Below are 25,973 nucleotides of genomic sequence, written 5' to 3'. Positions count from 1 at the left end.
AACATGTCAACCCATCAAGTCATTTTGCACATGCAAGTTATTACAGCATGTTGGTAGAACCATATAGTAGGTTTACAGGGTTGAACAATAATAGGTATTACATACATGCTAAGGCTGTGAGACCAAGTTCAGTCCGCAATGTCCTCATTTTGCAACGCTCACCCCAGAAACCTGTACGGGCTGCATTTGATTATGAACAATTCAGGAGTGGGTCGAGTGCCACCCTACTGTTTTTAAGTGTGTGTGATATGGTATAGGAACACACAGCTGGCTTATGAGGCTCTCAGTTTGCACACAGACTATAGAGGGGCATCCAAAGTTCAGACACTCATCTCCAGGCTACACGCTGCAAATGACGATGCTCTTATTTTTATTTGTTATCTCTTTTCCAGAAAACGCCTGTTAACAACACTTTGCAGTAGCTAAGGTGAAAAGAAACAAGTGTGTGTGTGTGATCGACTCCGTAGAGCTGGTATCCAGGATGGATTAGAGACGGACTAAAAAAAGATTTTTAGCATGCGAGCAACTACAGTGCATTCCAGTGTTTGCAGTGCACCACCCGCGAACGAACATACAGTACGTAACCCCTAATATATGCAGAGAAATAATGAGTGTGGGTGTGGCGGGCAAATGAAGAAGGTTGCCACTAAAGGGAAGAAGAGGACACGTGTGGGAGTTGATGACAGCAGTTTTCACATCACATTATTTTTTTTCTTAATGCTTAAGGGATGGCAGTCATTATTCAGAGCCGGCGTACGCGGCTGAGACACAGCGTTCTTTTTTTCCTAACCTGCCCTCTACCTGGCCTGACAGGAACAATAAACAGCTGCATGTAGGTGTATGTGTGTGTGTGTGTGTGTGTGTGTGTGTGTGTGTGAGAGAGAGATAAAAACGCACACCTGCCACAGAAAGTGGCATAACTGACAACAGCTTTGCCACAGTTTCCTGACTGATGCATGGACATAATAACTAAAAGAAAATAAAAAGTGCCGTGCTCTCGTTCCGCACTCAATATTTCAGATGGACTTTACAGGTGCTGCGATGGCCACTGGCACACAGCCTTATTATTTGTGATACTGCAGTGCTTTCCTGAGAATACACAAAGAAAAATGAGATAAAAAAAAAATAAAAGCCACAGTAGATGACAAAACAGAAAAAGTACGTTGAGTTGAAAGCGTCGACGGATCCATCCAGCTGAGAGGACACAAGCTGACAGACATTTCTGAGACAAAGATGTTAAAGGCGGACGAACCTCTGGCTGTGCAGCTGGTAATTATTGTATGAGATACTGTACGACGTGTGCATGGCTCAAACCCCCCACCCAGGCTGCTGCAGAGAGGGGCCGGGGACAAAGCAAGGCACTGGCATTTACCTACAGGTCTGTCGTCTCCGACATTAGCACAGCTTTACACTCAGCGTAACGAAAAGAGCACGCGGCTGACGTATTGCGGCGAATGGTGATTAGGGCAAAGAACAAGAAACACACATTCCCTCAGGTTTCAATTATGGGATTTAATTATAGCCACAGCAACAGCACTCGATTCATGTCTGCTGTGTGGTATCAAGCTAAATACATGTATATAGACTGACTCAGGGGAAGATGGAACCAGAGGAATGCAGAGGCAGGAACAATAGGCCATTGTTCGCTGTGTACTTCGCAGTGACACACGCAAGGACTCAGTCAGATCATGTTGTGTGAGTTGCTGCGTCCGTTGACATGTGCGTCCTGCTTCAGGTGACTCACCTCTTGCCATTTCTTTGCATCTAATCAGGTGAAACATCCCCAAGGCTGTTCTGTTGAAGAAAGTAGACAGTAGTCTGAAAAGAGCAGAGTCCTATACTCAGTCTGACACACCAATGCACCATTTGACAGTCAACATTTGGGGGCAACTTTTGATCACTATTTTACTGAGCAGGATTTATTACAGCAATAATTAATGACATGCAGCCTATTCCACTCGTGATCACGAGTCAAAACAGAAATCAGGGCGCTGACACTTATAATTTAAAGAACAGAGATTGAGGGTCGAAGCAGCAGCAGCTCACTCACGGTGAGGACAGAGCAGCACATCTGATGATAAAGTGGCTCCTGTGCTGAATTATTAATAACAAGGGGCTTTTCTTCCAAAGAACAGGGATCAGTGCCCTACAGGGGGTCCTCTGCGCTGCCGGGGCCCTGGAAAAGATCTAACTACACAAATTTGTTCGGCTGTAATTCTGGTCTCCCCGGCTGGCTTTGTAAAAGAACTATTACATTGTTGAATCTGGATCCACTCTATATACTATGTGCTGTAAAGTCAGCTTTGTAGCACTTTGGGTCAAAATGCACATTGGCGTCTTTTAATTTGATTCAGTTCAAGATGAAAAAGGCCTTGAATCAGTTCAAGCCAAGTGGCAAACCACCATGACGTCACTCATTGGTTTGTGAGCTGCCATTTTAAAGCATCGAGTTGGGTATTTTGGCCGGCGCCATCTTGGTTTTTAATTATTTGGAGGAGCTTGTCCCCGGCACGTCCACCCACACCTGCGGCCTGCACCAATTGGACGGTGCTAGCTGTCCATCATATGGTATCCACGCTCCAATGCATTCGGGGCTTAATTGTCTATGTTACTCTAAATGGGACCATAGAAAATTGACATCATGCTATTGAAGAAAACTTGAAATTAGAGATTGAGACCATAAACTCCTCAGGAAAGTGTTAACTGACGTTTTTGCAACCAGTGGAGTCGCCCTCTGCTGGTGCATTCGAAGAGACCCGGTGACTACGTCCATTTTTAATAATATGGTTCAACCCCATAACCAATCAAGAACACTGACATTTTTGTGTTCACTGTGTCAACAACCTTACTGTTGTCACGTTAAACAACATCTATTTGCAGTAACCACTAATGCTGTGGCAAAAGTTAGGAAAAGATTGTGGTTATGGCAAATAAAATGTATAGTGAATTAAATTGAATCTTGGAAGCAATATCTTCCTTGAACTTCTGCTTTGCGTCACTACAGTCACTGCAGTTTTTCACAAAATCTTTGCGTCAAGGAAATTGATTTTGAAATGAGTGTGCCTCCATACAGATATGGTGCATTGTTTCTTTTCCAACCTACAGGGAGTTGGGGGAGTGTTGAGAGGTCATGAACATGTAATAACTCCAATATTATCATCATCTCCTTGGAAAGACTTCCAATCTCTGAAGCCCTTTGGTAGCAGCGCTGACACCAGCTCTCACCTTCCACTGCGCTCCTTACTGACTCACAACTTATGTGCTGGTGTGAACTGTCAGGGATTATTCCCCTTGTCTTTGAAGAGGAGGATTTACTTAAGTGTGTGAGAGAATTCAGTAAACAGCTTTGTGTTTTCTCCCTCTCTGATCAAAAACTTAAAATGCATGTAGTGAAGTGAGTCCACGTGAAACTAGGATGGAGCTGGACGCTACTTTTTCTTTATTCCCACACTTCACTTGGAGTGGCACAACTCCAGCCAGGAGCAGAATTGAGAAGTGTGTTACCCATACGGGAGTAGGCGACCCCCCACTGGCTCAGGCTCAGGTGTGATTTCAAAAGTATAAGCAGAGTGTTCTGGCATGTGTTCGAGAAAGTTTTGAGGAAAAAGACGGGCCCCTGCCTCTTGAATGGTCCAGTGCAGGGAGGCATGCAGCAACCCGAAGAACAGTGGCAACAATCTGCCTCACGCTGACACGCACCTTCCTCTTGGACACTCTGTCAGGACTCCCATCAAACGAGACGCATAGAGTTTGCAAACTTTGTTGTGCTTTTATGTCATTGTTCACATTTTTTTTTTTGGTCTCAATATAAAAGTTGACTATCCTGTGCAGAACAACAGTTCGAGTTTTCCCTCTTCCTCTGGTTAGAGCAAAACAGTCACTAACTGTTTGACGATCAATAAATGCAGGGATGTTAAAGTCATCTGCTTCACTGCCTTCTCTGTCAGCATTGTCAAAAAAGCCAGAAAGATACATGTCGATGCTAAAAAACAAGAGGCCCTACATAGGCCTGAATGTTATGCAAGAAAAATTGCATTACCAATTATTTTGACAGATATTGCAATTTGCGATCTGAGTCGCCAATTCAGTGGAAATGGTAATGTTTGCATTTCATTTTCACAGACAATGATTTGTTTACAATATGGTACGTTATGACATTTTTTACATTACATTATCAAAAAAATATTCATCAATTTGAATATTGCACAATATTTTGATTAGTTCTTCAGCCCTAGGCCTCCACTAAGCAGAAGACTGATGAAAAGTCCACAGTTGGAGAAAGAGAAACACGACTAGCCTGTTACACAACTGAGGAATCTGTTGCCATTGATTATTCAACCTGCATGTCACCTGTCATCAACAAAAGATAACGTATGGGCTTTAAAAAAGACTATTCTATGTTATTTTTTGTAATTTTACACTCGCTCAGTTCTTTATCAGGAACACCAATCCAATATCGGCTAAGGCCTCACTTTGCTCTAAGATGCAGTGTAAATGCAGAGGTTGTGTGTGGCTCGACCGGAGCCACAGATGAAGGTTCTTGCAAGTTGGTCTAAACTCTTAAGTAAGAAAGTAACTTAAAGCTACAGTGTGTAATATTTAGAAGAACGTATTCACAGAAATTGAATATATTGTCCATAATTGTGTGTTCATATATGTATAATCACCTGCAACAAGGAACCAATTTTTTTAGTCATCTTTGAATGAGTTAAATATAGTTACATTAGGTGGACCTGACCTCCGTGTAAGTCTCCATGTTTGCTACGTAGTGTTGTGCTGCGTTCCGGTTCCACTGCAACTCGGGAGGTCGGAAAAAAATCACCACCCCGACTTCCAGGGTCTGAGTTCCGAGCGTTCCAAGGTACAATGGAAAGCAGCATTAAATACGGTTGCAGAAAACGGTCCAGAATACGTCGCATTCGCATTGTATTTCCAGCGCTGCGGGAAACCCAAGTTTTTTTCACATTATATATTCAATCAAGCAATAGGTGCGCTGGTGAGAAGGGAGTGGGGAAGTAGACAGCAGCTGGACAAATCTCCTTCGATACCTGTTCTATGAAGTATGCAGACTAGTGTTTACCACTGTAAGGGCTGAGCTGGACACTCGTGCCAGCACCCTGTTGACTTTTGATGTACCCCCATCCAGTATTCCCTTCCTGTCAGCTTCGGAAAAGGGTCAGCGCAATGAATCACTCATAACCATGATGTGATGATGCAAGGTCAAGTAAAAGTTGTTGAATTATTCAAACATTTTTCCATGCTGAGGCACACGAGGACAAATCAGCAGATAAATCTGGCTTACAAACCTCATGAGTCCTTTTTGCACTAAGCCCGCAGGAGCAGGCTGCACAGAGAGTGAATGTCAGATTTGAGATTCATCTCAACCCAAGTGACACCCACCTGTTGTCAACTTGGCATAATCAAACCTATTTGCTTTGACCTTCTAGTGAAGCGAATGTTTCAAAAGAACTATTTGCATTCATTTCTTCTCAAGATAACAGCTTCAAAATCATTTTTGAAGCGAATCGGCATCAATAATACTATAAAACCACTAAACAAATGCATTCCGCTCATTTACCATTTAATTCACATGCCCCAAATGCCTGTTTTGGCAGTATCTACGTTGGGTGAGCGGGGACAATCCCCCACGAGAAGTGAATGATTGTCAGCAGCTTAAAGTCCTGGAATCAGGTCCAGCAAGTACGAGAGTAATGCTGAACTGTTGATCACCCATTAACACCTATGGCACCCTCTAATAAAGTGTTGAAAAATCGAAGAATTGTTTGACAATCTCCTCAAACTTGAGGGTTCTGTGAAAAACGTAAAGCCTCATCTGTACATGAAAGCGAGCCCCACAGCATTAATTACCACTTGTGGCTGCAGAGCCCGCTGTTGCTCTGCAAAAGTTACACAGCTTTGGTCTAAAATTGCCATTACAGCCACAGATCTGCAGGCAAACTCCTCAGTGCTTTTTCTTGCCAATTCTACTTGAAAGCAGCAGACATGCCCCCCTCAGCACAACACATTATGGGGATTTTTGTGCGGGGTCTCTTGAGGGCACACCCCCAGGGGAAAGGCTCCGTCCTCTCCTCCTTCTGCTCATTCCTGACGCTCGGTAACACACTCTTAAGTCTATGGGAGTGAAGGAGCAGGAGAAAGATGCTTAGTGAAATGGCGGGCACTAGAGGAGAGCCTAGCAATACGTCACGTTTGGAGGATGTAAAGGTATGAATTAGTTTCTCTTAGTCTTATTTAGATGTGAAATCTCTCATCTCAGCTATGTTTTTGAGATGCCAAAATGCAGATTTAGTTACAGCTTTGATGTGGCCACTGAACTTAAGATCCCCATCCATAATTACTTTAGAGGTGTTTTAGCATGGGTTGAGGTTTTTAAGGCTCTAGACTCCAGATATGCACTAAGTTGCAACCCTCCGTCTTTGGTCTTTTCTTTCTCTAATTGAAGGATGATTTGTTTCATCAAACCATTCAATTCTTTCTTGGTGCAGACACCAAAGACATTTGGTGAGAGAGCTTAATAAATCTGTCTGCCATCTGCATATAATCTATAAGATATAAGATGTCTGTATTGTATAAATCTATCTTAACATCTGGGTCAACCAGAAACATGATGAGTCAGTGTCAGTAGATGTTGTACACCCTTATTATCAATATCAATGATGATGGTGTATAGATTGTACTAATCTTTTGTAACAAGTCATTAAACAAAACCAAGGAATGGGGAAATGATTGATTGCCATCAATAATGCATCAACAAGTGAGTCGGATATTTCAGACTCCCCCCCCTCCCTCAACATTACATAAGTCTGACAAGTCTAAGGCTGACAAGGACAACATCGCTTATTTTTTCATCAAAATCCTCCTCAGCACTCAGGGGAAGGACTCAAGCCAATGCTGGGGCTCCATGTAATCCAACACTGCAGGCACGGATAAGCAAGCCAACGCTCTGAGTTTCCAGTGTCTGTAACTGTGGCTGCTGGCAGCTGCTGTAAGATTCCTAGAGGAACGCTTCAGTTACAACAATGAAGGTTGTGTCGCCTGCAGATTCAGATCCATGTAGGATCAATAACACCGGAACCCCTTCCAGGTTCTCTTTCAAGTACTTTGAGGCCAAAAGATTCAAATAAATCAAAGCCATACAAACACTTGACACAGCACCTGGAAAGAAAAATACAATACAAACTCATCAAAATAGTCGGAACAAAAGGGAGTTGGAGAACTGGACATGAACCTGTGGGAGAGCTGTCAGGTTTTAGAACATGAACTTGTCCTTGGAATAGGAGATGACTCTGGCTACATCATGACTCTCCACATCCAATAATGCTGTGCCATCAGAAACCTCCTCTCTCTTTCAACCTTCCACCACAATAAAAATGGAGTCTGACAGTAACAGTGTAAAAATGCTTTCATTAGTAATTTCTGAGGCACATTAAAGTTTAAATCATAATCTCCCCATGTCAAATTCAGAACATCATACATTTGTAAATTGCAATATTCTGCTGTATTTTAATGTATAATAGATGAAGAATATTAGATAAAGCTCATGATGGGTGTAATCAAACAGCACATCTTTAGTAGACTAAAACATCGGCTTTTCTCATGAGCGTGACTCATTAGCCTCATTATGTAATATCACACAGCCTGTAAGATTAGCAAACATTAACAAACTATCAAGACAAAAAAACAGCAGCTTTTCTATTTTCCTTGTTATAGACGAAACAGGAAAGTTTGGGCCAATTGAGTAAAAGCTGCAGGGATTGTCCTCAAAGTTTCAACTTTTTCACTTTTGTTTGCTCGGAGCATCGGTACAGAACTTGCGAGGCATGCTCAGTGGATGAAGTGAAGCGCCTGAAGCTCAGAGCAACGCTCAGGAAGCCTGAAAAGGATTCGAAACAATTACAAATGGTGCTTCAAACGTCTAAAACGCACTCTGTGTGCAGTCATAAATTTTTGGCAGTCACTAAAGTCACGTTTTTGGTAAATGGGCAAGACAGAGGCCAAACAAATACTACAGGAATGGCCATGTTATTAGTTTTACTGGTATTTCAGGGTAGAAAACACACGTACGTTGACCCAAACATTGACAGTATCTTGAGCGCAGCCTGTTTGACATTAGGGTATTTTTCCATTGGCACACTTTTCCAGAACACAATAGTCCCTTCCCTTAAAGCAGGTTTCAGTTGGTCCTCCTCACAAAGATCGATCATCTCCGACTCAGCCGCAGCCTCATCTGTGACTAGCGGGGCTTTCAAACAGTCCGTCTCCGCATTAAAAGGGTCAACGAGGAACGTAATCTGTGGCCTTTTCAGTTGTAGATCACGGAACCGGGTCACAAAGTTTCGTGCAGGTTTTCAACCAGTGTTGCATATCTGGCTGTTTGCTTATTCAGGGCAGCGCTGGTGACTTGCCCGCTGGCCCGCGTTTCGCGCGTCCATTTTACATACATACAAGTGAATGTACAGACGCGATCACGCGAAAATCCGCGTCAAACGCGCATTTGCGTGAGATGAAAATATTGAACTCAAGCCAACACGCATACACACACATTAAAAAATAACAGAAACACAAAATTCAGTCATCGTGCGACGATGTGTTTCACTGGCTCAGAGACTGAAGGAGGAAAAACCCTTTGGGCAATCCCAAACAAGGGCGACCTCTTCAACAATCTAATTCAGAGCGCAGTAATATTCTCCCACATGCATAATGCAATAGCTAAATTTAATAACAATAGACGTAGAATGACAAGTAAAGACCCAGATACATAATGGTAATGGTCCACTGCTATAAAAACAAAGGAAGATGCATCTAGGGAATTATGATGTCTCTGCAGTGTAGTCCACTCTGACCCCCCAGTCACCTTCCTCTAATTCACAAATAACCATTATTTAAACAATTATGCCCACGCATCCAAAACCTAAACTCCTGGCTATGGCTTCACATTTATTGTACAGATCAAACACCTATCTAGTCCGCAAAGGAAGTGATACTGTGGATCGGTGTGTCTGCTGCTACCATTAGAAGTGAAATCCCTGCTGAAAAGAAAAACACTCTGTCTATCAGGATTTTACACCAGGTATTAAATTCTGACAGATGGTGAGAGAAATGTGACTGTGAGAAAAAACACTCGGTCGGCACAAGTGAGGAGACCGGCGATAAACAGAACTAAATGCAAATGAATGGGTGGACTCCACTGACCTCAAAGTTGTCTTCCACAAATTACTGCCGAAATCATCTCGTTTGCTGCCTGCGGCGATTACTGGATCCAATTTACTGCTGGTAAAAAAAACAAAAACGGGAAAGATGAGAATTTCAGCAGCCAGAATACCATTATACTGTATCCCCTGGATATTATGTTTACATCCACCACAAAAAAATGAAGGACCACGGGAAAACAACTTTGCCGTACGTGTCATCAAATCTTTACCCAACAAAACCCCCCAGAAAAATGGCACAACTTACAATAGAATACATGAATATACACATGAAATATGTTAAAGGGAACATAATGAATTGTTTGGTGATAGTATTGTACCTAAGGTACTCTCTGGATGGATAGATTATAGACCGACATTGGATATCTGCAGAGCATTGTACGTAGCTTTGCTAAACAATGATGAAAAATGTGTCAAGGGAAAATGTAAATGACTTTCCTGCAAAGGCACAGATTTGTTTTGACGGAGACAATGTTGATGATTGAAGGAAGAACATTGATTCTTTGCTTCACTAGTAAACTCTCCTGCAGGTGTTATCTTACGTCTTCTCTTGCCAAAGATAATGGTCTGTATTGCTTAATTACATATTTTTGGTAACCGCATACAGACTCGGATAATTTCCATCTTTGCTCACAATAGCATAGAGATACAGTAATAATATTCACACACCCTAACAGAAAGTCAACAGCGCTGTTGTCGTTGCATTTCTTGACACCTAAATGTCCGAGCAAGAATGGTGACACATAACACTCAAATTCAAACATCCCCCCCCATTAACACTGCAACACGTATTACTGATACGCTGCTCCTTCCTGCATCACAAAAATCAAGCCGTCAAATCCATTTGCTACTGAACCCCAGAGGCAATCAAACAAACATGACCTCAATCTCTCTGCGGCGAGCTCCTTGGCATCTGCTGACAAGCCACCTGTTTAGCCCACTGCTAATTTGACTCTCTTTGGGGAGATGATGGATGTGTGTTTTCAAAGCCGGCTGACAAGAGACTCTTCTGCGTTTCACCGTGTGCTGTTGCAATGCAGAACCCTCCCGTGGCCCCCTAGCTATATTCAGGCAAATATTCACACCGAGTTAGATTTGAAGGCATCTGAATACAGCGAGGGAGCGGTAGATTCAGTGGGGGTTTATTCTATACTGGTGTCTACTGGGGAAACATACTGATATAATGCACTGTGTATGATCGCATGAGGGAAATAACAGCCTGGCACCAGCATTACCTCTAAGTGAATTCGCCAGGCTTCTGATCAGATGCCTTCGTCCTGCAGCAGATCCCTTTCATCTCTACACCATTCTAGCTCTTTCACTTTTCCCCTCTCCTCCTTTTAGCCTCGTCTTCCTCAACCGCCGCAGAAGGTCACGAGTGACGGGGCCAATCTGATCACACTTTATATGTCGGAGAGCCTGCGAATCGTCATTATTCATGAATTGGCAGGGGTGAGAATCTGGCCTCTGGGCTCCAGAGTCGTCGGAAGAGGAGGGCAGGGAAGATTCCCCGTGGAGCTGAGTTCAAAGCCATCAGCTGCCCACACTGAGACCACAACTGAGATTTCGGAACTGCTTTCCTGTCTGTGTGCGCACATGTACTATGTGTCAGTAATATTTCATGAGGACAAAGGTATGAACGGGGGCAAAATCCCATCACAGTATATGAAAGTTGAATTTGCTTTGAAATCCTGTGGGATTTTTGATCCTACTGTTTGAACATGTTGGTTTTTATACTGCTGCGTGACCTCCATGAACCTTCTGGCAGGAACACAAAGATGACTATAAACCTGAATCACATAATTTCTTCCATGCCTACTGTAGCAGAAAAGAGGAGCAGTATATGCCCTCGTTAAACAGTGCTGGAACTTTACAAGTCCTCCAAACCAAACGGCAACATATGCAATTTGTCTTTACCAAAAAACATAACCTGAGCATTTGTCTGACAAATGTCAGCCATACTGTCATCGGGGATTTCACCCGTTTCTCTGTGCGGGGCTTGCCAATCATCCAATGATCATCTTGGCTGATGAATATTTAAACCACCTCACCTATGTTGTCTCTCTCTGCTGTGATTGCAATCTCTCCCGATCGTAACTTCATGCCTCCACCACCGAAATGCAAAGTAATGTCTGGGCCACGTCTAAGGCTCCTTTTGTGGACTCCAAAGTATTTATTAGATAAAGTTGCAGCTCTCATGCATAGCAAACCAGGAAATCCAATTAGAAGGCTTACAGTGATGGAAAAATGAAGGAAAACAAAACTCTGATGCAGTTCGGCATAAAACCTTTTTTTTTATTTTTTATATGACCATGCCAGGATTAGGAGGCATTTCAATTGTTTGAATTTAGAGTGCCTCTGATTTTTTTTTGTTTATATGTATCCCATCCAAAGAGCGCCTCAAATAAACTTAAGTGAGTCCTATTTCCAATTTCCCTCGGGATCCTCCCGGAGCGCTCCTAACCAAGACATTTTGTCGACTTAAAGCGCCTCACCACCTTCTCTTGTTTCTCCTCCTTTAGATGCCGACGCTGGCTCACACCAACATCTTTTAAGGTGAATAACAGTATCCACATATGTATTGTGCTTCATGAGCAGTTAATTGGAAAAGAATATTGGGAAAAAAACCCCCAAAGAGAATTCACTGTAACACAAGAGAGAAAACGTGGAGTGGGCACAAAGCAGAAACCTATGTGGAGTCAAACAGCCCCGAAGTTAACTGTGATACTGCATATGATTGTTTTTGCAGTGACTTGACCAAATATTTAGCTGGATATTTCAAGACATCACAGATTCGTGGGTTTTATCTATTCATACATTCAGTTCAGATGCATTGTAGGTGTCAAAGAGGTGGTGACAGGTCAGTGAAGAGTAAAGTCAATGTAATGTCATTACTTCAACCTTACAATAAATTCTTCTTTTAACGATCCACCAATTCAGATTGTGGCCTTTTGCCCAGCCTCTACTGTACAGTGTGCACGCCATAATGAGATCTATATATATACAATTTCTGTTTAATTACAGCCCGGGTGTGAAATAATGAGCTACCTGCTCGAGAGGCCTCTCAGCACTTCTCTAAGAAGGTTTGACATTTACTGAACTCCCCCTCTGTCGAGGTAAGCGTGCACTCTCTGTCTTCCTCTGTAGGCCCACTGGCTTTACTGCACGGCCTGCAGCTCAGCACGGCCTGTACTCAAGACGGCACACGCGTACATAGAGGGAGGGTTTAGCTGAGCCTGGAAACATCCCACCTGTCCTGGCCTACTTAAGCCAGTAATGTAGGGGGTTTAAAACAAGACAAAAGAGACAGAAAAACTAGGAGAGAAGTAACCAAAGGGTGGAGCATTGTTGGTTGAGACCACCACACGGGTGGTGATGAGCAGGGGGGAGATTTTTGCGCTGCAGCCGGTTGAATGAAGGAACAGAGGGGACATAAAAGGTAAAGCCAGGTTAATCCCTCCAGTAGTGCAATCTCTACATTTTAAGCCAATGGGCACGTGATAAATGTATGTAATTACACATGGTTTTATCATAAGAGAAGTACATCATTGATCCAATTTTTAAATGCTAGATATGTATCCAGCGGGATTTCTTTTTTTACCTGGTGTCCATTTCTGATGTTCAGTGGAGGATGACGACATTCTGTGAAATGTTACTATTCATAAGTAAAAAGACTCGCGACAGCTCAGCTTCAATAATATTCAACTGTGAAATTCACATTTACACCAGCAAAAGGAAGAGTACGTGATATGTTTTTCAACAGAGAGCATCGCGCTTTAGAAGGGTGAACTTTCCATACGCGGTTAACATGCAGTTTTCCCTCGTCTGGATTCATGATGGTGCCCTATGATGCAGTTCTGCAAAGAAGGCGATTTGGTCGGAAGATCCTCCAGTTTCTCGTTTGAAATGCAGTCAATGTTAGTTGTTGGTCCATGTTAGCAGTGCGCCTTCAGGGACACCAGTGTTGGTATGAGGTGCTCCACCACTTTGGTCAACACATTTTGTACCGACATTATATCAACCTATATCTGTTCCTCAGAGGTTGAAGCCTCCTCACTGTGGTAATCTCCTGACTTGTTCTTCTGAAATGTCTTGACAACTATTCAATGCACCATTTGTCACTGATATACTCATAACATACCCTTGAATCTTGATGACTGAAGAGATATTTTTCCGGAATTTCCCAGCTTGGGATAAATAAAGTAACTATCTATCTATCTATCTATCTATCTATCTATATATCTATCTTCTGATTTTTCACTATGCGCTACTAGCAGGCCAAAGTTTTCACTGATCCAGTGAAATACTTCAGTATCTACTAAATGGACACGGATTTGAACAGAAGAACGAATGTCAATCACTCTGATCCTCCCCAGATTTTCCTTTAGCCACACCAGCACATTGAAATTTTTGGGCCCAGCAGCTTTTACAACAAGTGCCATCATCAGGTCACATTATATGTACTCTGCTCAAGAAACAAATGTGTAAAATAATCTGTGCAGATGCAGTAGCCTACTTTCTATTTAGCCCTACTCAGCAAAATGTAAACACCTGCTAAGTATGCTGGCATAGTCATTGCATGTCAGCATAATGATGGTTGCTAAAAGTGCTGCTAAAGTTCGCTGGTACAGCCTCACAGATGTCTGACTGTTAAGTTGTGTTATTTGAGGGTCTCACTTCACTCAGTTCCTCACTTAAATAGAATTTTTCAGGTATATATTTTTTTGTTATTGGAATCAGGAAACCCTAAACTCAACATTGTCGCCTAATGTTGGATTTGATGTCTTCACTCATTAACCTAACCTCCATCCTGCAGATCTGTCCTTTTCAGAGATTGCATTCACTGCAGGTTTGCGTGCAGGTTTTTAACAACCCTTCCCCCCCCTCCTGTCTCCTTTAGTGTGTTGAAGCTCATTTTAATCTCGCTGTCCGACCAATAGGTGAGTGAATTATTTTCTGTGTTAAGCTTCGAACTGGGCCATGCAATGGAAGCAGCCAGGTTGCATGCCGACGTGTACTGCACTGTAGTGCTTTGCTTGTGGCCATATGTTGCGGCTGATGTGCCGTACACTAGGCCACGCTGTGTTTGGCTGCAGTAATTCACACTGAGCAGAGAGCCACGGGCGGCAGAAGCCGGGGTAGAGAGGATTGCTCCGTGCACCTGCGTCTCCTTCCCTCCAGATGTCATGATGGAAAGTCACAGCGGCATGACGCAAACGCTCCTCCGCCTCCCTCGTCACCCTGACTTGTTCTTTTTCAAATCCCCGTCTCTTTGTCCCAATGGATTACAGATTGTCCACCTCCTGCTCACGTGCCTCTCTTACAAGGTCTTAATCCCTCTGGGTTGTATTCGCAGTTGCCCCTCGCTGCAGATGATTTTAGAGAGGGCTCATTGATCTGTGAGAGATTTTCTTCTGTTAGTTTAGTCAAGGAAATCGTGACTCAAATATTCAAATATCCATTTTTTTTGTACAATACATTCAATGGGAGTAAAGACCCTGACAAATTATAACTAAAGTCCTTGTCAGTGAAAGTGGATGGTGATATGATAAAATACACCTTTTTAAAAAACTTTTCTTCATGGGAAGCCCAAGGTCACGCTAAAAAATACATAATTAATGGAAGCAACACGAATAATGGCTGTTTTTCACAAGTACTACTATTTTTTACAGATATTTTGAAAGCTTTTTTTTTACTGTTGCAAAATGGCTACCAAGTTTTGTAAAGTTTGTTTGGTAACACTTTAATTCACAGACATCATGGTTTCCTGCAATATCCCATAAATGAACTACAATTTAACTTTGAATTCATAGACTTTAATGAACTGTCTAGTCTACGACATATTGGGAATGGAGGTTCTGTTCTTGGTGTGCTTCCAGTAAATTAATATCAGCTCATTCCTACCTGGAGAGCGTTTTGCAGAAAATGAGAAATATTCCCATAAGTAATACAGTTTTAAAAAAAAGGAAAATAAGTGTTCCAACAATAAATAATCCAAATCATTTTATGAAGATGATAATGATGAAGTAAATTATTGCTTATAAACTCACCACAACAAATTAAACTTTTTACATTATGACATTAATCTTTCCAGGAAACTGCAAAAGAAATAACTCAGAAACATCTGACCCATTAAATGAAGAATTACCATATTTTCTCCTGTGGCCTTCCTCAACATTAATAATGTAAAATAACTACCAAAAAAAAAGTCTAACGTAAAATGACAAGTTACGATTAAACTAAGAGTAGACTCGAATGTAATCAGATTCAACGGTGATTTCCATAGATTCCCATGAATTAATTTTGCCAGAGCTAGTAGTTAAACTGATGCAAATACATAAAGCATAAAAATCCCAAAACAGATGTGTTTCAAAATGAACCCAATTCCCCTCGGTCAAAGCCTTTTGAGCAGACACGAGCACACAAACAGTGACACAGTGACAGCGGTACGCGCACAAACACACACACACACAGACACACACACACACACACACCTTCCACATCTCAGAGCACCGAACCTGCCGCCACTGGGATTATCATCTTGAATGATATTTGATGAGAACTGAAACGGCTGAAGCAGAAAATGTTGCGACGTCCGAAGCGTGTCAGTCGTCTGAAGCGTGTCAGGCTTCATGTGTGATTCATGACTCGGTTATGAGAGAACACAATGGTCAGTTGGATAAAGGTAACAGCTTAAATTGAGACTCCTCTCGACATGGTAAGACGACGGTTTAGATATTGAATCATGTGACAGGTCAATAATTTAATAGGAAATAATTTTTCAATTTTATCTGCAAAATATGGGAATTTATGAGTTTAAATTGGGGGAAAAAATCTGAGTAGAAGGTAAACTCCAGAGCTCAGAATTATTAAAACAAAATCATTCTAAGAAAGGGAACTTCAAATGGATCCCCATTGGCTAAAACAATAAAGATCAAAAATGGATCCTTACATGGCTGGGCTCATTACAGCGTGGAAAACCTTCGGCTAGCAACTTCTCAATGTAAACTTTTGCACTGAATAACTTTTCCCTGTTTAATTGACACGTCATTATCAGCTGCCACTGACTAATGTGAATTCTGTTAGTGACGTTCAGTTTTTGGATCAAAAAGCTCATGAAAAAATAAGATCTGTTAGATTAACTAGTGTACAGCTGTATTATTTCTAATGATTTATATGTCTTTGTCTATTGACCATTTAAATGACGTAGATACAGTACAAGTGTTGGACTGGACTCAGTATTGGCAGATATTTTCATTATTGTTGTGTATGCCACTAGACATCCCCTTTTGTAAAATGTGGTGACATTTGTGGCAACGTGACATCTCCATTATATCCAGTTTAAATAAATCATTAAAAATTTAAACCAAGGAGGTAGCAGGATAAGTTGGAAACGCAGCATATTATCACCTTTAATATGATTTGAACACCTTAGCAAACAGTTGCCTTCAAATAATGGAGTAACATTGACATTCACTCTCTTTTTATGTTCACCTGCTTGTCAATAACTATGCCTGTCGGTTGTTCAGCACAGTTTTCTGACCATTTAGCCCCTGAAATTCATAATTACTATACTTACATTGTGAATCATATAAAAGCTGCTATGCCAGTGTTGTAGATAGAGGTCAGTCTGGGTTTATTGAATCTTAGATTTAACACAAAAATGCATCATTTCTTTTTTAGAAAAAGGAAAAAAAAATGAAGTTACATGGTCATTAACTTTTTTTGTGGTTTGCTCTAATGTACAGTGACATTTTGTTCACTCTGACATCAATCTCTTTCCTTAAAACCTTGGGGTGCTTCACTTACACTGGACCGTGGTTCCTCATTATAGATTTGATTGCACTCCGTCCAACTACCTGTCCCTTGAAGGCACGCAAACCAAGTGAACGGGCGGTTTAGTGCACCAACACTCACAAAAGGGAGCGGGTCCCGGCTAAATAAGCAGCATCATTCCTCCGGATGATTCATTCCTCCCCCTTTGGAGGGAAAGTGTTGGGTTCTCTCACTGCTCACAGGGTTCCCATACACTGCAGACTTTGAGGTGCACGTGGCAAAACAGAGATGGAGGGATGGCATTATTGATTAGGGTGAGGACTCGGCGTTATCACGGCATTCTTTTTTTAGAAAGCCTTTACAAAGCAGTTTGATACTGCAGAGAACCAAAATCAATGTCGATTTAGAAGATTTAGTAGACTTTGAAAACGAAAAACAGCAAACGTCCACATTTGCCTCTTGACTGATGGTGATTTGTTTCTTTGCATAACACGAGCACCTCCTCGACGTCGGACACGTGTGAGGTGGGATTGTGTAGCAAGGTGCAAACTACAGGCTGAGATCAGCTTCACCGAGGTGATGCACGGTGACTGGAGGTGTGACATCTTTCATCGTGACAGCACAGATCCTGCTACCGTCCACTACTGCACCATCAGCAGTACCACAACTCAGCACCGGTAACTCTGGGGGATGGGCTTGCCGATAGACAATTAATCTGCCCTTAATGAAGCATATCAATAATGTAGAGGATTGCTAAGTAATTTAGACAACAACGTGGTTCTGGTGCAGGATCTTTCCAATTCTACTTTAATCTTCTAACCGTGCCGTAATCAGTTCAGTTGAGTGAAGTTAAAACATGAAAAGTCTCATTGCTAATATTCATGATGATGTTGACGATCACTGTATGCGTGTGTGCATGGCATATTTGTAATGTCAGTCCCCACAGCTGCAGTGTCCTAATTTCTGCTAATCCCATAATCTCCAAAACATCAGCACGACTGTGGGAACATGACCTCGCTGTGTCAGAGCTGCGTGAGGCATCAGGTCCGTCTCATAAAAAAAGAAGAAGAAATAATAAAAATCATACTTTTTTGGCTGCTGCTTCTGCTGCTATCACACTTAGCTGGAATTAGAACCAAGATCGGACACAGAATAATTCATCAGACTGCACAGTATCTGGGTCAGACTACCTGCATCTCAAGCCAACGTCTCCACTGTGAGTGGAATGGAATTTTTTAGAGGCATTTAGTTCTGGGGAACCACATGTGGCACTAAATCATTAAACCTCCAGTTTGCGCCACACCTTTAATGCACAGTACCTTATATCTGTGGGAACGTAGTGCTGCTCTCCGTGTGTATTTGTGAATGGGCCCCTTGTGCCTCTAAAGTTTGTTCTTAACATTTTGCTCGACGATGCAGATCTTGTTAGTAAAGTGTCTGGCGATGCTGTAGATTCCTTGTTATCCGTTTCCCAACTCATCATTCCCTTTGCATCGGGGGACACATATTTCATGACCAGGAGCTTTGTGATTGTTCCGGTACCTTTACCACAGTCGCCAGTCTATGATTTACATCTAAGCCCCCCCACCTCCCCCAACCGTTCTCCCGCTGTCTTGTATGCGGGAGCAGCTCTCATAAAACACCAGTGACTGCTGGTGTGGCTTAGAGGTGTGGCAGCCCATAAAAGTCCGGGGCCAGCTGATGATAATGTGCTCACCAACGCACTGGGCCCTATCAGGCTTGTTTTATGACCCATAATGTGCAGCACACACACACACACACACACACACACACACACACACACACACACACACACACACACACACACACACACACACACACACACACACACACACACACACACACACACACACACACACACACACACACACACACACACACACACACACACACACACACACACAATCACACACTTGTGCACATGCGTAGATGCTTACACGGGGCTACAGCATGCAGAGTTGAACAAGGTTAACAAAAAAAAACATGCACACACTCTCGCACACACCCTATTACTGTGGTAATGTTATGGGTTAATGACTGTTGACAAGCTATGCATCATAAACAATAAATGTAACTGTATACATGTATATGTTTGCAGTACACAAACACTTGGCTGCAGGGTTAATCCCTCGTGAATATTACATCTAATAATTCGTTGATTCATTGGTTCTAAAAAATGTAAATCCTTACCGCCGAACACAGCCGTAAAAGCATCTACTCTCTATTCTGTGAGATCTCATTAAAGTGATGATAGAATTCCTGGATATTCCCCTTTGACCGGATCCACGCCACGATTGAAAGTGCCACAAAGTTTCGTGAAAATCCGCTCAGTTAATGTTGTGTAATCCTGCTGAAAATTGAACAAACAAACAAAAACCAACCAACCAACCAACCAACCATGCATGAAAATATAACCTCCTTGGCGGAGAAGTTCTATAATATTAAATCACATGAATATGGCTGGCACCACTTGCAGTTACACTTAGTAATGACATCAGAATCTATTGAACACTCTCTCTGCTGGAGACGAGTCATTACAGTAACCACCTTCTGTACCAGCTCACTGCTAGAGGAAACAGGAAAGATTTGGCCTTGACGTGGGCTGCAGATGATGATCACACGCCTGCATTTGCATGCGCAATATACATGTGACTGTTTGATGGATCACCCCAACTGTGGACCCCGCCCGTAATTAGGACCCAAATGGCTTTACAGTGACTAATTATTGATGCAGCCAATATGTGACAGCTGCTAATAAATATCCATGCGTGCTGGATCGTACAGATAAGGGCTGCATTAGTGATCCAGTGGAAGCCCAGAGGGGAAAAGGTGAGGAAGCAAGAGAGAGAGAAGACGGGAGGGAGAGCAGCCAAAGTATGTCATTGTATGCAGTATGGCATCTTTGTGGCCTGTAGATGACAGTGATAAATTGTCTCAATAATATGGGCGAATCCAAGGTAAAGCCGCTGGAAGAGGCACGATATTTATTTCAGGTGTCCTCATGCTGTGAATCTAAAAAAACAAATAAAACAAATCTGCATTTTTCTTTCCATTTTTCTTTGTGTGAACGCAAAGATGTGATCCGAGAGGCTCGCCGACACGTTGCCTGGTCTGACGAGATTTCTAGCAGGCTAAATATCCCGGCGAATCGCACAATACACACTACACATACTTTTAATTTACAGCCCTTTACACACCAAACTCGCGATTGATATTTTTGTTCAACAAACTTATGTATCTCTGCTTTATCTCTTTAAATCTTTCGACTACTGTATCATTTATCACAAAAATTTTAAATGTAAAGGAGGTACACTGATGACGCAGTGGCTGTTTTATTCATCGTGCTGCACTAATGGCTTGCACTCGGTGACTGTGTGATATAGGATGGAAGTGGAGGCGGTAACTTGGGATTTTTATTGCACCAAAAGAAAAAGAACAAATCTGGAAGTAGCTGAATAATTAATAATGGCATGTCAGAGGAGCTTTAGTATAACTACAGCTCCTCTGATGTATTAGTCAACAGAACCATTCTTTTTCGACACAGTCCTCACTTTCAATGTTTGGTTTGCTTCACCATTCCATCTTTCTCCGGAGAACGGGAGCCTCATCAATGCATATTTTATGAATTGTTATAGATTAACGTGAAACATAACGCTAGAAGCAGTGACAGTGAAGTGACAGAAGAAGAAGGAGTTGCTGTTTTTGTAAAGTCATATATTGTAAATTCTTTCTATCACAATGGTTTACTGTTATACTGAATGAGCCAATTAGGAGACACCCACTACATGCAGCATGTACACAGCTGGTGCTTCCTGCATACAAGCTGTCACTCAACTGGAACTTTGGTTGAGGTTAGGGGAAAGAGTGTCTGTGTTTTTCGGTTATGTCAGCAGGGTGAACACGTCATATCTTCTGGTTCAAGTCACTGCAGACCTTTTTCTGTGTTTACAGACTGAGTCAGGAGTTGAGTCATGCAATAGATGGTGATGCCAACCAAGCTTGACTGGGCCAACACTGTATCACAAGCGGATCAAGAATAATCAAGTGTATGAGTGCAGACCCGGGGGAAGACAGAGAGGTGCTGACTAGATTTCAATTGTTTGAATTTAGAGTGATTTGTGTTTGTTTATATGTATCCCATCCAAAGAGCGCCTCAAACAAACTTAAGTGAGTCCTATTTCCAATTTCCCTCGGGATCAATAAGGAATCCCCGATTCGGATCCCCGGAGCGCTCCTAACCAAGACATTTAAAGCAGACTTAAAGCGCCTCTCCACCTTCTCTTGTTTCTCCTCCTTTAGATGCCGGCACATACCCCCCCCCCCCCCCCCCCACACTCCCTCTCTGACATACTGGTCACTTCTGAGTCCAAATTTGTCAAGCATTACATCCACGACCAATGGAGCGGAGTAACTCGGACATGATGCTACTCTGGCAGGGTCCATAAGCAAATCCTTCCATGGTTCCAGTGACACTGGTCTCAAAACGTGTGTGAGCATGTCTGGCCTGTAATCACCCACCACCGCGGGTTCGGGCCAGAGAGGAGAGATGGGCACCAGCAGGGAAATCGTTGACATAAGCCAGTGAAACATGACCACGAGAGGTTCTTGTGCTGTGCTGGGCTGAACTCGCACAAGCAAATCTCATCAACAATTTCTGCTCTGTAGGAGGGAGTGAGAAAGCTGATGCAACCTGTTGGAAGGCAAAGTCTGTGCGAAACGGCTCTCTGAAAATGACTGTGAGGGGAAAACTACAAACATATGGAAGCAAATATGCATCATAAACCTGCTGTGATAAGAATGAAGCTGTTTTTTTTTCAGACCTGAGCTGAGTGTACACCTCATTTTTCATGTTCTTCGTTTGTACTCTGCCCCGGCCCTAAAAATGTGTCTGTTATACTTAATGACAACTAAGGAGGAAATACTCGACTGAGGCTGGTGAAAGTTTCTCCTAACAGACAGCATAAGGAGAATCATCACACGTGTCGAGCTGCCGCAGCTCAGGTTATTGGCTGTGCGATTGTTGTCACTGGTAAAACTTTACTTAGCCATAAATTTAAATGAATGAATGAGGCAGATGCACGTTCACAACATTTACTGAAACAAGACGAAAAGACGACGGATGAAAAAAATTAAAAGTGACGCTATTGATGTGATCCAGACAAGACGGAACCGCTTTGGAAAATGGAAACTCAAAAATGCTTCACATCTTCACTGCGAAACGATGAAGCAAGTAATGTGTCGGCATTCACAGAAACTGACTAAATAATTTACAGCATGCAATAAATTGATAATCCAGACACATGAGTCATCGTCATCCTGCACCAACATTGACGTAAGTGTAGGTTAACCTAACAGTGATTTTCTCTCCGACTAGTTATGAAGTCATCAATGTCAGTTGAACAGCAATATTTACTTAGAGTTTGTTTATATTAGCAAGTAGGGCTGTAGCACGAACTGAGATAAGCTGAATGTATTTTTTATTCAACTTTTCATTTTTAACAGTAGGATTATTCTGAAAGTCACACAGGGTTGTTTTAGGGCAAATGTTAGAAGGCCTTGTTATTTCAGTGTGTCCTATATTTCATCATACCCATTACAGAGGGTTCATGTGACACGGGTGGGCAGATGATATTCAGTCTGTGTGATGTCGTAGTGGTGTCATCAGTGTGTATGCCAGCTGCTTATATAAAGGAATTTCCCCAATGGAGACAAAGCATGATGGTAATAAGCATGAAGGCTTGTACATGTGTGCTTGGGAATCTGCTCAACTCCAAGACTCAGAACATGGCGTGAATAATGTCTGCAAATGTGGAGGGCTGGGACGGTGAGTGAAAAAAAATCTTTAAGATTACAGAACAGCGTGACCTCTGAGCTCCTTAGTGGTCCGCTGGGCTGCCTCAGAAGTGGCAGGGGTGCATTCACTACTCTGTGTGCCGATACATCTCTCAGTGGTATCATCCCTTTAATCATCTCTCACAATACTCGCCAGATATAAAATTCTCCAATGTCCCAGGAAACAATATGTCCCTCAATAACGCTGTCAAGACTAAAGAATAACTACTGCGCGCACTTGTAGGCTTCTAGCTACCAATCTTTACTTATAAATTCTTGCTTTAAATAAAACGACAACAACACAATCCGCATCGAGGAAACGGTCGCTCGGAGGCGTCCTGACGTATGACAGATTGACAATTAGCTGTGCTGAACTAGTGTGAGTTTCTAAATGCAGGAAAACAAATGAGAATCCTGATAAATGCAGGAGATACTGGGAGCATTAAATATTTACTGGAGATTAACTGATATGGGCATTGAAGGCCGATGCAGACGCTGATTCCATAATTTGACCACAAAATGACGAGCCCTCAGGTTTTTACCCCAGAGCTGTAGTTTTGTGAAGGGGGGTGAAGATTTCAGACAGCGGACCATTTTCTGAAGATAAAGCTCCTGAATAAATTAGGACTTTAAAACAAATTTAGAGTTCAAAAAACATTGTCCCCTCCCCTCACTCACTCGATCAGACAAATTGTGGCTTTACACGTTAAGCAAATATCTGAATGGTGCACCTCAATAACGGTTACATTTTAAAAGCCTATTTCTGGAACTGTTAAAAGATATTTGTGTGCCCGAGTGACATTAATGGATTGAGCTCTCAGGCTGATGTATTTAGGGGAGTAAAGTGAGGTGACAAGACGGAGCTGTGGTGAAATATAATCACGTGGTGCAAAATCAGACGGGATGTCAGCCGAGAACATGTCACTGCAGGGAACGAAACCATGTTAAGTGCAATATCATCTCTTAGCGAGATGCACGCACAGCCCAGACAGCCCAAGCCTCCCAAATGGTTCAGACCGTGGATGACACACAAATGTGTTTCATGAGACAAGGATTAATCTCTAAATAGATTAACCATGTTGTATGCTGGAATCCGGTTTGGCAGCGGAGCTCAGCAGACAATAAGGTGCCGGATCTTCTCACAGACTGATCCAGCGCAGGACAACCTCTGCGTCTACTGTAGAGGTGACGAATAATCAACTGTCACCAAAAAGATACATTCGCAACCCTTCTGACTTCTTTGGCACCTAAATATCTTTAACCCACAGAACCCTTCACAGGATCTTTTTCCATCAATTATATATCCAAGTAACATCACAGCATCATTACATAAAATGAAATTGTAAAGACCAACAGCTTTAATGTTCATGGCTTGGTTTTCCTGCTTTTCTTTGTTTCTAAATGGAGTCAAAATAAAATGTAGTTGATATAAAGGTTGCCCCATTATTGGCCCAATAAGCAAAAAGAAATGGGCAAATGTCTTGGGATAGGGTTGATAAAGGGTTGGGGTCACTTTGGGAGCCACTGGCAAAGTTTCTCCGTGATGTTTGGCTTAAAGGAATAACTTGACATTTCGGGGAATACACCTAAAAGTTTTCTTTCTGAGAGTTCGATTAGAGAAGAGACAGACTCTGTCCAAAGTGCAAATCGTATCGTATCGTCTCATGTCAAACTAAAACCAAGTTACGACAACAACTTCCAATTTTGTAGGGAGTTCGCCGGTGATGACAACACCCCAGTATGCTAAGCTAAACGGCGGTCGGCTGAAGCTCCATAGTGAAGAAGTCATGAGAGTGTTATCAATCTTCTCATTGAACAGCAAATAAGCATGTTCCTTATTTTCTTCATATATTCCGTTCCTGGTGTAGATGTGTCCCTCAGCGAGGCGCTGCCCGTCTGCCAACGGCGGCACAGCGGCTCCGCCGCTGACCCTGCATTCAGAGCTGCACGGGTAAAACATCGCATTTAGCAGAAAATGTTATCATGAATTATTGTTACTCACTGTAAGAGGATAATGGCTTTCTAGTGCACCGCCATTATGGCAGGTTGTTGTGGCTGTTTTTCCCAGACCCTATTTTAGTGTTGGTAAGGGGGTCAAGCTTTACTGTGCAGCATTGCATTAACTGTGAGGACGTACATCTTACATGTATACAGGCCTACAACTTAACATGCAAAGAATGTAGATGTTTCTATATCATTTTGAATTATTATAATGAATGTACTGCATGTCTCTTCAAAGATAGTGACTGTTATTTGCTCAAGGCTTTAACGGTTTTTAAAATTGAACAACTATTCTTTGACCTCAGGTATGGAAGTTGTTGTTTGGGATCAGAAGAAGTCCTCCATGTTTCATTCGCATGTGATTAAAATATATTTTAATTCATTTTCCTTTTTTTATGGAGCAGATTAATTTCTAAATAGGTAAAAGTAATCCCTGCCGCTGCACCGCAAAATGAGTGGGGACAAAAGTGTTTATAGTACACAGTTTCCCCAGTGACCTTGAATGCTGCATTCAATCAACTATTGTATGCTGCAGAATAAACACTCCACTGTTTAGCTTCTGTGAATGTGTGTGTGTGTGTGTGTGTGTGTGTAACAAAATAACTCAAAAATGCATGAACAGATTTTCACCAAACTGGTGAAAACTGGTGTGGTTATTACATGGGAGGGCATCTCCAGATGATTAACTTTTGGAGCCGATCGGTCAAAGGTCAAGTTCAACAAAAAATGTGCCAGAAAATAAGCATTTTACAAGATATTTGGAAATAATAGGTTATATTGATCAGAAAAATGATTCTCCATCATACGATCAGCGACATCACAAAGTTTGTAGCTTATAAGTCAGACAATTACAGACGCTGTCTGTGTAAACTGTATAAACTGCACTGTTTTTAACTGACAGCATTCTTCATAGCCCAACAGCCAAGACTGCCAAGTGGTAATTAAAGTGGAGGTGTTTTTTACTTTCTTTGATTACAGAGGCAACATAGCTGCCTCTTTTTTTTTTTTTTTTACTGTTCTACTATATAAGATTTCCTTGAGGAAAACTAATTATACTTTGATGAAGCATGCTCTCAAGATTTATAACAGCGGGATCTCTGCAGCAGAGTCATT

At 42.1% G+C, this 25,973-nt stretch overlaps 1 long non-coding RNA gene across 3 annotated transcripts in view; it reads right to left on the bottom strand.

The window, feature by feature from the left end:
- Nucleotides 1-1,492: 1,492 nt before the first annotated feature.
- The window catches only part of LOC118288995, a 102,535-nt gene continuing 78,054 nt past the window's right edge, over nucleotides 1,493-25,973 (bottom strand). For all 3 annotated transcript variants that reach the window (XR_004785975.2, XR_004785978.2, XR_004785976.2), the window contains 2 exons: nucleotides 9,214-9,291; nucleotides 1,493-1,794 (listed from right to left, as the gene is read on the bottom strand). This is a non-coding gene — a long non-coding RNA (uncharacterized LOC118288995). The remainder of the gene's footprint in view (nucleotides 1,795-9,213; nucleotides 9,292-25,973) is intronic.

Source organism: Scophthalmus maximus, chromosome 17, assembly GCF_022379125.1.
Source record: "Scophthalmus maximus strain ysfricsl-2021 chromosome 17, ASM2237912v1, whole genome shotgun sequence".
NCBI lineage: Eukaryota > Metazoa > Chordata > Actinopteri > Pleuronectiformes > Scophthalmidae > Scophthalmus > Scophthalmus maximus.
Note: the sequence above shows the minus strand (reverse complement) of the source record. Positions and strands in the feature narration are given on the sequence as shown.